This window comes from Anopheles gambiae, chromosome 3, assembly GCF_943734735.2.
Source record: "Anopheles gambiae chromosome 3, idAnoGambNW_F1_1, whole genome shotgun sequence".
NCBI classification, from domain to species: Eukaryota; Metazoa; Arthropoda; class Insecta; order Diptera; family Culicidae; genus Anopheles; species Anopheles gambiae.
The window spans coordinates 52,332,177-52,344,411 of record NC_064602.1 but is presented as its reverse complement, the minus strand read 5'-3'; positions in this window follow the sequence as shown (position 1 = coordinate 52,344,411).

Genomic DNA, 12,235 nt, shown 5'->3' with positions numbered 1-12,235 from the left:
TCTACCTAAACGGAATATAGAAAGACTTCGTTTAGCAGACGGCAAACGACTCATGCATTCTAAAAATAGCAAAAAAGCTGGTGGCGCTATCTCTGTTGGTGGGATACCCCAACCAGTTGAGCTTCATCGCTTGAAGGAGAGCTTTCTCATTTCCTCTGTACTGTTGTATGGTTTCGTATTGAAGTTATGCATCGCTAGAACTAGAACGGCGATACGATTGTTTAAATACTAAACTCCAATGGAAACCACCAGCATTGAAGCAAGTGAGATTTGAGTAATGGTCGTTGGTGTTGATACCCACGTATCAGACCACACGACCATTCATATAGATTTTTGCTCGGAAAGTTAGAAGGCTATATAGGTCATGATAAGATGAAACTTGTCGAAACACATTGCAAGAAAAGGATAGCAATATAATGATGAGTTGTAATGCGCCATCTATTGATCAAACCAATGAAGCTGTGGAGCTTTCATTTTTTTTCTATAGATATTCATTTTTCCAGTCGTTTAAGCTTAATCTGTGGCGCTTGGGTAAGCCTATAGCGCGAGTTAGAATTGAGCAGCTTAGAAAATTAGGTGGATTAAATTAACAAAAGGACTGTGTTGAGGAGGAGTGTAGAAACTGGCAACACGGTCATGATATTGAAGTGTATTTTGTTAGTAGGGAGCTGTGCCATATATGACGACTGAAATATGCAATGAATAAAAACTCTCTCTTCCTGTTCAACTCACATGGTATTCGGACGTGTCTACTCATTTTTGTGCTCTCCGAAAATACTCAACAGTTATTTCATTACCGTATTGTGTAATTTGATATATTTCTCGATAAAAACTATGAAATCTTTTATTTTATATAGCTATGAGTGGTATAACTTAAACTGGTCTATACCAGTATAATATTATACAAGTACTGTATAAACCTTGCCCAACTGAACTGTCAAAAACGTCAGTTGGATAACACAGCCGAGCTTCTCACATTATTTCTTTTTCTATTCCGACCGTTGGCGAATAAACACCTAAATCCAATCTCCACGACTCATTATTGGCGCAGCCGGTAGTTGTCGTTGAAACAAAAGGAAAGATAACAGTGCTAGTGAGTGTATTACAATCTCACGCAGATTGCCCGAAAAATTAGCCACTACTAGATAGAGCTATAATTTCATCTCCGAACGAAAACAAAGTGCGGACGACTTGTGGCAACGCCGTTTCTAATTCAACGACAGAACCTTCCTTCCTCCTCTCCTTTTATCCAGAAGCGGATTGAGGTTAGGGTACTACACGTGTTCTCAAACACGCACGCACAGGTAAGCGAACTTGTAGTTTTAATCTTTTGTTTGTCTAAGAGTGACAGAGATAAAAAAACATTTGCTACTGTGCAGCGAATAAATACTACCTGATAGGTTTATTCGCATTCTTTATCAGGTTGCTAAATAGGCGCTTGATCTTGGAAACAAAAAAAAACGCAGAGAGTGTTGTTTCACGCTCGATTTTTTTTTTCATGTGGAGAAACAATTCCACTGTGTGTTCAGAATCTGATACAGATTCATCATCAAACGATTCGGGAAGCCTTTCACATATACCGATAACAGTTGAGCTTCCATTTGCTAGCCTAGCAGTTAACGAAAAAAATACCATGGATCAAATTCAGGAGCAACTAGAACAAATGAATCGTTTAATGCAAACTCTCGTTGCAACACAGAAAGAGCAGGAGCAAAGGCTTTCTGCATTAACGGTTAACAATGCAACTAGTTCAAATAACCATGCAATCGCTCACAATTCTAGTTCCAAAATAAGCATTGAATCGTTTTACAAAATCCCAGACCCTATTAAAGGCATACCTGTGTATGAAGGTAATAAGAAGCAGTTGTTTTCTTGGCTTAAAACAGCGGAGAATGCACTCAACATTTTAAAAGACAAAGTGCATCCTTCAATCTTCAGTATGTATGAAGCATCCGTGATTAATAAAATTCAAGGTCGTGCAAAAGATATTATTTGCCTTGAAGGTAGCCCTAACGACTTTAATAAGGTAAAAGATGTGCTTATAAACGGTCTTTCTGATAAGTATGATCTATCAACTCATATAAGTCATTTGTGGCAAAATAAAATGAATCACAACTCAACTATTAAAAATTATTACCTTCAAACAAAAGAGGTAATACAAAGCATAAAAATGATAGCCAAGCAAAATGAAAAATATAAAAACAGTTGGGTGGCGATAAATAGTTTCATTGACGAAACAAGCTTAGCAGCTTTTATCGCTGGTCTCTCTCACCCCTATTTTGGGTATATGCAAGCAGCAAGACCAGAAAGTTTAGAAGATTCGTATGCATTTTTATGTAAATTTAAATCTCACGAATCAACTGCAATTAACATGAATACAGGAAAAGTTCCAGAAAATAATAAATTTTTCGGAAAATCTTCTCATGATCTATATCCCTCGAGTTCGAAAACGACTCGGCGGGAGACAAATAATTCAGTTCGATCCGGTGTTTTTAAACAAAATACAAATAAAACTAACCACATGGAAACAAATTTCCCCGTCCCTATGGAAACCGAATCCACAAGGACAAGATTAACGTTAAATAAGAAAGGTGTGAATTCGAATGAACGTGCGAGCAAGACGATCATAATAATTGTGAACAAGTTGAAGACATAATTGATGCAAATTTTTGCGAAGCATTACAAATAAAAACAAAGACATAGATTTTTTACCGTATATTTTAGTTACACATCCTTATTCTATGAAACAAATTAAATTACTTGTAGATACCGGCGCTAACAAAAACATATTAAAGAGCGGAATTATTCCTCTAATTCAACCTACTAACACTATTGTGAAAAACATCAGTGGCTCACATGATGTAACACAAAAAGGAATAATTAATTTACTAGGAGACAATCTTCCGGAACAACTATTTTACGAAATGGATTTCCATGCTTTTTTTGACGGTCTAATCGGATCCGAGTATTTAGCAATGTGTGAAGGCACTGTCGATTATAAAAATGAAGTTATTCACCTGTTGGATAAAACTTTCCCTTTTCATAAATATTTTCTTACCAAAAAATATTATCATCACATAGTTTCAATAGAAACTCAACAAAATGGCGATTGGTTTGTGCCATACCATCAAACACTATGTGAAAATATTGTAATAGAACCAGGACTGTATAAATCGGATGGATATAAATCAACTATTAACATTTTAAGTCAATCTCAAATTGCACCAAACATAAAGAAAACTTTTGATTTGAAAGTAAAAAATTTCGAAACCATAAGTCCGATCCCGCTAAGTTCTGACGAAGAGCTTAATAAAATATCAGTTGAAAAGCTAATTCGTACCCACCATTTAACACCATATGAAAAAGATGCTTTACTAAATATTATTTTAGGAAATCAAAAAGTACTGCTAAAGCGTCATGAGACACTTTCATCTACTAATGCAGTCAAACATAAAATAATAACAACGGATAACGAGCCAACTTATACTAAAACATACCGTTTTCCTAACCATTATAAAAAAGATGTCGAGGAACAAATTAAAGAATTGCTCGATAATGGTATAATTGTTCCTTCTAACAGTCCTTATTCATCTCCTATTTGGGTAGTCCCAAAAAAATCGGACTCATCTCTCGTTAGGAAAGTAAGGGTTGTGATAGATTTTCGTAAACTTAACGAAAAAACTATCAATGACAAATTCCCTATTCCTCAAATAGAGGAAATTTTGGATAGTTTGGGAAAATCTACTTACTTTTCAACCCTGGACCTCAAATCTGGCTTTCATCAGATAGAAATGGAACCTTCCCACCGTGAAAAAACGGCCTTCTCCACATCCCAGGGACATTTCGAATTTACGAGAATGCCGTTTGGGTTAAAAAATGCCCCAGCAACTTTCCAGCGTGCTATAAATCATGTGTTAACTGGATACATTGGTTCGATTTGCTTTGTCTACCTAGACGACATTGTCGTTATTGGATGTAATTTAGAATCACATTTAGAGAACTTAAACAAGGTTTTGAAAAGATTACCCTTATTTAATTTAAAAATCCAAATCGACAAGTGTGAATTTCTAAAGAAAGAAACTGAGTTTCTAGGTCATCTAATAACACAACATGGTATAAAACCCAATCCCGACAAAATTCAAAAAATTCTTGAATGGAAGCTGCCATCTAATCCGAAAGAAATCAAACAGTTTCTTGGGCTTGCAGGCTATTACCGTAGATTTTTGAGGGATTATGCCAAAATAACAAGGCCTATTTCGAAATATTTAAAACAAGGAGCTATTTTCTCAAATGAAGATATCGAATTTAGAAAATCCTTCACAGAACTGAAACAAATTATTGCTTCAGATCAAGTACTAGCGTACCCTATTTTTGAGCTGCCCTTTATTTTGACAACAGATGCTAGTAATCATGCTTTAGGAGCGGTTCTATCTCAAATTCAGGATAGTTTTGAAAGGCCGATAGCGTTTGCAAGTAGGACTCTGAATAAAACAGAGATGAATTATCCTGCTACAGAAAAAGAGGCATTGGCAATCATCTGGGCGGTAAAAAAGTTTAAACCCTACTTGTACGGGCAAAAATTTACCTTGATTACTGATCATAAGCCGCTTACTTTTATAAAAACTTCATTTAAGAATTCAAAAATACTCAATTGGCGATTAGAATTGGAGAACTTTGAGTACGAAGTGAAATACAAAGAAGGAAAGACCAATGTAGTAGCGGATGCTTTAAGCAGGAGACCTGAAACATTGCCAGATATTAATATTTCTTCTATTTCAGATCCGGATACAAGTATAACGCATAACAATGACACAAGTGATTGTTCAAGTAATGGAACAACAATTCATTCGGCTGATAAATCGAACGATTATTATATTCATTACACGACGAGACCTGCAAATTTCTTCAGAAACCAACTCGTATTTAAAATGGGTTCCACAAACTCAATAATTCAAATATTACCGTTCAATAATTTTCACAGAACAGAAATAACACGTACAATTTTTGACTCAGATAGTATTAGCCAATTCATAACCCAGTATCATAATGGAAAACAAACAGCGATTTTCGCACCAGAAGAAATTATGCACACTTTACAAGAGACTTTGAGTAATTATCAGTTTAGTAAAGGTCATTTTGTAATTACAACTAACATTGTAGAAGATGTTCTAGATCCAGACAGGCAACAATTTCTCGTAACATCCTAGCATGATAGGGCACATAGAGGAATAAGTAAAGTAGAACACCAATTAAGAAGATCATATTTTTTTCCTTGCATGCTTAAAATGATTAGAAATTACATTAATAGCTGTGAAATTTGTAGTTGCCATAAATATGACAGGAAACCCTATAACATTAAAATTTCACCAAGACCAATTACGGAAAAGCCATTGGACCGCATTCATATGGATATTTATATAATTAATAAGTGTAGCTTTCTTTCCATAATCGATTCATTTACAAAACATTTACAAATGCTAAACTTAAAAAACAAAAACGATGTACAAGTTCAAAGGAAAATTACAAAGTATTTCTCGTCATTTGGTTTACCCAAGGAAATCATAACAGATCATGAGACCACTTTTATGTCCATTCAACTAAAAAATTACCTATCGTCATTAGGAGTTTCGCTTAAATATGCCTCATGTTCCGAATCAAACGGACAAATCGAAAAGACACATTGCACATTAACTCAGATACTTAATACAAACAAGTATAAGTATGAGAGAGCAGACACAAGGACACTAGTAAGAATTGCTGTTACTCTTTATAATAATACTGTACATTCAGCGACAGGATATACACCAAATGAATGGCTATTTAACAATTCAGATAGCCGTAATTTGCAAGAGATATTAAGGAATGGGGAAACATTATTCTCTGCGGCACAAACAAATATGTTAAAAGCAGCCAAGCAGCAAACCAAACGAAATAATGTAAAATGTAACCCTCCTTCTCTTGAAGAAAATCAAGTGGTGTATATCAAACCAAATATAAGAACGAAGATGCAACCAAGAGCATCAAAAGTGGTAGCGAAAAATGTTGCTTACAGAACTTTCGAAAATATCAGAGGTGTTAAAAGACATAAGCGCAAACTCAAAAGGTTGAAATAAGTGACATGATAGTGAGTAGAATGATTTGTTTTGGCTTTAAACAGTTATTTTTTCTTAAAATAGTACAGCATAGTAGTTCATGTCTAATTTTGAATTTTCCCTTGTTTAATTTTTGTTAGCTAATGATTTTGAACTCTAAATATCATATGAATGCTTCTAAATGCTAAAGATAGGTCTATTACTTAGTTAAGCTTCAAGATAGTTTTAAGTAACATAAATTTTACCGTGTTTGAATTTTTTAATAATGTCAATCGGACGAGGACGCCCGAGTTTCACCCCCCGAAGAAGTTATGAGTGGTATAACTTAAACTGGTCTATACCAGTATAATATTATACAAGCACTGTATAAACCTTGCCCAACTGAATTGTCAAAAACGTCAGTTGGATAACAGCCGAGCTCCTCACATTATTTCTTTTTCTATTCCGACCGTTGGCGAATAAACACCTAAATCCAATCTCCACGACTCATTATTATATATTTTCACATGCTTTTCTCGATATCTAAGAGGCGCATGTGCAATTTGAATGAATTTAATATTGTGTTTTACTTGATTTTTAACCTCCTGAGAAGCAAAATCATTAACTGCATTGTTAATTTGACCAATTTTTTCGTAAATAATCAAAGGATATACATAAATACACTTAATAAGCAAGCAATCTTTTCTATTTGCGATATTTTGTGTGCGGAGACCAGTGGTTAACGGTTCTAAAATGACGTAAGGTCCCTCCACTATGGCGACCCGTAAAATGCCCTTTTCCACCATCTGATTTTTTTAATCCACCTTGCTAGATTCCACTACCTGATATGTTGAAATCCACCTTGATTTTAACCAAGGTGCATGTCCTATACGTCTGACAACTGTCAATCGACAGAAACTGCTAGTTGGGTAGCAAACAGCTGTCAGTGAGAATAAATGGCACTCTGTTTCTGAACTGCGAACGAAACACATGTGTCTTCCTTCCACAAGTTATAACAATTGGCGACGAGTGTCAAATTCTGAGAACCCTGGAACGATAGCGCTACGCAGTTAAATAAGAGCTGAAACAATCGGGTATAAGTGGAGACAGTGGCATGATCGAAGAATAACCAACAAGCAGTGGTACAAAGCAGAACATCGCACAGAGTGAACAACGCACCACAATGGCAAAATTCGATATGGAACCTTTTAACAAAGGGCTCATGCAATGGCCCCGCTGGGTGAAACGCTTCACTTCACGGAGCAATGTCGGTATTTGAGGTTGAATCGAATATTAAAAAAGGCATGCTTCTGCATTACATGGGTGCTGATTCATACAATTTATTGTGTGATCATATTTCTCCGGAAGAACCAGAAGACAAAACATACGAACAAATAGTGAAGTGTTTGGATGAGCTGTTCAACCCGAAACCCCACGAAATGGTGGAACTATGGAAGTTTCGTCAACGACTTCAGAGTGAGGGCGAAACTATAACGGAGTTCATCACGGCTTTGCAAAGAGTGGCGGCTAATTGTGATTTCGGGCAATATTTGAATCTAACACTGGAAAAAGCTAAGCAAATTGCTTTAGCCATGGATGCTTTAGATGGAGCTGAAGTGCTGATTAGCAGAGATGCTGAAGTTAACATCGTGAGCAACACAACGAAGAAAAACGTCGAGTGTTACAGATGCGGAGAATCACATTTTGCATATGTCTGCAAGCACAAAAGAACCGTCTGCAAAAAGTGCGGGAAAATTGGACATTTGCAGCGCGTCTGTCGCACGAACAATAGAAGCAAAAGTGTGAGGTTAATTGACGAACAACATCAAGACAGCGAGGAGAACGAAGAGGTAAACTCAATTTTGCTCAACAATTTACACCAAAATGCAAATCATACCGCAAAAATGTACATAACACTAAAAGTCAATAATACTAAAATTCAATTTGAAGTAGATTCAGGATCCCCGTTTTCTATTATCAGTATGAACGACAAACAAAGATGGTTTAAAAATATCCCTATTAGAGAATCAGATATTAAATTACAAAGCTATTTTGGAGGATCTATAAAGTTATTTGGTACAATTAGTGTTATAGTGAAAAATACTAAAACAAAATTAACTCTATTTGTGGTAGAGTCAACTCTATTGTAGGAAGAACATGGATGCGGGATTTGAAATTTCATTGGAACGAATTATTAAGTAAGAGGAACTCGTACGTATATCAAATTGTCACCCATTCTAATACTAATCAAGAAGTGATAAAAAAATTAAAAGAAGAATTCGAGGTGGTTTTTCGTAAGTCATTAGGAGAGATTTCAAATATTCAAGTGTCCCTTATTCTAAAAGAAAATGCGTTGCCAATATTTCTAAAAAATCGTACTATACCATTTGCATTAGAAGAAAGTGTCGAGAAAGAAATTAACGATTTAGTAAATCAAGGAATTTTGATAAAAGTCAACCGTAGTAAATGAGCTACACCAATAGTACAGTATCGGACAGAATGATAGGACCCTAGTGTTTTCAACGCAGCATGCACCCGTTGGGACAGGTTTATGTGTGGTTTGTGTGTTTGTGTTTGTGTGTGTGTGCATGTGTGTGTATGTGTGTGTGTAAATGTGTGTGTGTGTGTGTGTGTGTGTGTGTGTGCATCTGTGTGTGTGTGTGGGTGTGTGTATGTATGTTTGAATGTGTATTGGTGTGTGTGTTTGTTTCACAAGTATGTCGTTTCGGATAGATTTGTTAGTAGTTTTTTTGTGTTTTGGGTTAGGTTTTTGTTGTAATTAGCATGACCACCGCCCTCGCGAGCAGTGATCCCTATTCAAAAATGCAATAAGCTCAGTTTTTGATCTTATTGCCGTCGCCCACGATGACATTTATCATGCGTTGACGCATCGACATCACCAGATTCTGGATCGTTTTAGGTGGAATTTTGCTCCACACCTCTTGCATGTGATCGAAGAGGTGATCCTGATCTTCCGGTATGTTTTTACCCAGCCTCTTCTTGAATATTGCCCAGAGGTTCTCAATGGGATTGAGATCCGGGCTAAGGGCAGGCCACTTCATTGTTTTGACATTGTTGTCAGCAAGCCAAGTTTGGACAGTCCCGGAAGTATGCTTAGAATCGTTGTCTTGCATAAACATCCAAGACCGAGGAAGGTTCTTCCTAGCATGCAATAGCAAATGAGTATCAAGAATGTCTCGATACCCAAAACCATTTAAATTACCGTGGATTCGAACCAACGGACCCATCCCATAGTAGGAGAAGCATCCCCACACCATGAGACTACCACCGCCATGCTTGAAAGTTTTGAAGCAGTACTTCGGATCAAGAGCACAATTAACAGGGCGCCGAACCAACCTGCGTCCGTCCGACCCCTGTCGATTGAATTTCGACTCGTCTGACCACAAAACCCTGCGCCAATCCTCCTCATCGAAGAACATGTGCTCAATTGCAAATAACACCCGTGCGTTTTTATGCGCAGGTGTTAAATTGGGCACTTTGCGTGGCACTCGCGCGAGTAGCCCGGCACTGACCAATCTTCGCTGAACTGTTCTCGGCGTCACCGCCAATTTCAGTCTGCCTCGGATCTCTGGTGCCGAGCTAAACGGATGTTTCTTCGATATGTTTACGATCTTACGGTCTTCCTCCGCCGTGGTCTTCCGAGGACGTCCGGGTGACTTGCGCGTTTCGGTTGTCCGAAGCGCGTTTGCCACAAAGGTGCGCGATCGTTCCATCACGAACTCGATCGTTCTGCGCTTAATGCCAGCAGCCGCCATTCGCTTAATGATATGGCGCTGATAATCGGAACAATGTTTACCTCGACGCATTGTTACTAAAATTGCTTGCTTAGACCGTCAAGAACACACTGGTTAAAAACTTGGACACGACTGATGCCGTGCACAGCCTGCGTTCTGCTTTTATACGCGATGAATCACATCGTTGTCGAGCAGCAAAAAAGCGTATTGATAAAAACTATCAATGAGTAAGCGAGTGAGCATCTACCCATTCAAAACCAGATCAGGCCAACGAAAAACGCCCATTGAAAAGAACACCTGCGCTCTTGCTCAATGCACACACAAAGTTTACCATGCGCACACAACGTTTAACGCAGAGATGCACGCATGCCTTTCAATGGCGTGCACTGGTGAAACACCTGTGAGGGAATGCCGAGTTCATTGCTATTGTGCGCGTGTCCATTTCGCACCGGTGTCGCATTCACATTCATGAAACAGCACACCTGCGTTCTCGTCCGAGGAACAAGCGCTGCTGTCGATGCAAACTTTAGCTGTTATCCAAGTGTAAACACACGCTGTTTCACATGATAACACACATAAACAGAATGCTTTCAACGCAATATGAAACCATGTCAAGCTACGTTTCTTCAGACAAAAACCGCGCACTCGCCCACACACACACACACACACACACTCACTCACACACACACACACACACACACACACACACACACACACACACACACACACACACACACACACACACACACACACACACACACACACACACACACACACACACACACACACACACACACACACACACACACACACATAACACATCTATCTTAATGTCCGATACTGTACCCGTAAAAAAATCAGGAAACCGTGTACGATTGTGCGGAGATTGTAAATTAACGGTGAACAAAAACATGGTAATAGACAAATTTCCTTTGCCCACAATAGAAGAACTTTTTGTTAACATGGCTGGGGGAGAAAAATTCTCGAAAATAGATTTAGCGCAGGCATATTTACAAATGATAGGTAAACCTGAACATTAGGAACTTTTAACACTGAACACTCACATGGGACTATTCAGACCAACACGGTTAATGTACGGGGTTGCTTCTGCCCCAGCCATATTCCAAAGAGAAATCACACAGATTCTCCAAGGAATTCCAGGCGTTTCTGTATTTTTAGATGATGTTAAAATAACAGCTCCTGATGACAAGACCCATGTGGAAAGACTGCGCACTGTTTTAAAACGATTTCAAGACCATAATATGAGAGTGAATGAAAGCAAATGTAATTTCCTTGCAGATTGCATAGAATATCGCCATTCGTCGCTTCCTTCCCGATCAGTCTTCTATTTCTCCATATCTTGTCCGTTGTCGCCTGCTTAGTTTGGAACCTATCCAAGTCAGACATTCTATCATCCAGTCCCTTTTTGTTGTCAATCTTCTCTCCTCTAACCTTGATTCTCCATCTCTCTTGTCGCGTATACCCTTTATGTTCCGTCTCGACCCTTACGCCCCAGAGCTCCGCTCTACATTGAATTTCACCAAACCCGTTACGGCCAAAATGACCCACTCTTACGAGCGTTAGCCACCTTCAATGACCACTCCGATCTCTTCGACTACCATATCGCACCCTCCCGTTTCCACTCCCTCCTTCGCAACACTATCACCCTTCCCACTCCATAATTCGTTAACCCGTACATTCTTTCCTCATCTTAGTTTTTAAGCAACATATTGTTAAGCCTTAGCCGGTCTCATAGTACAGTCGTCAACTTGTACGACTAAACAACATGCCCGCCATGGGTTCAAGCCCCAAATGGACCGTGCCGCCATACGTAGGACTGACTATACTGCTATGGGGGGGATCAATAAGTCACTGAAAGCCAAGCTCACAAGTAGTGGTACAGGCAGGCCTTGACCGACAACGGTTGTTGAGCCAAAAAGAAGAAGAACTGTTAAGCCATAGGCGGACAATTTAATTAAATAAATAAATAAATAAATAAATAAATACTGTGGATACAGGATCGACAAGTACGGTATTCACAAAATAAAGGAGAAAATTACTGCCATTCAACAAATGCCAAAACCAAGGAACAAAGATGAGGTAAGAGCTTTTGTAGGCCTTGTGAATTATTACGAGAGATTTATCCCAAATTTAAGTGAAAAGATTTATCCCATAAATAATTTACTTAAAAACGAAATTCTTTTCGAATGGAATGAAGGTTGCCAGGAGGCATTTGAATGGATCAAAAAGGAAATGCAATCTGAAGGGATCTTGGTACACTACGATCTTAGCTTACCAATAGCTCTAGCAGTAGATGCTTCGCCCTACGGAGTTGGCGCCATTTTAAGTCACATCTATCCAGATGGCAAAGAATATCCAATTCAATACGCATCTCAAACACTATCACCA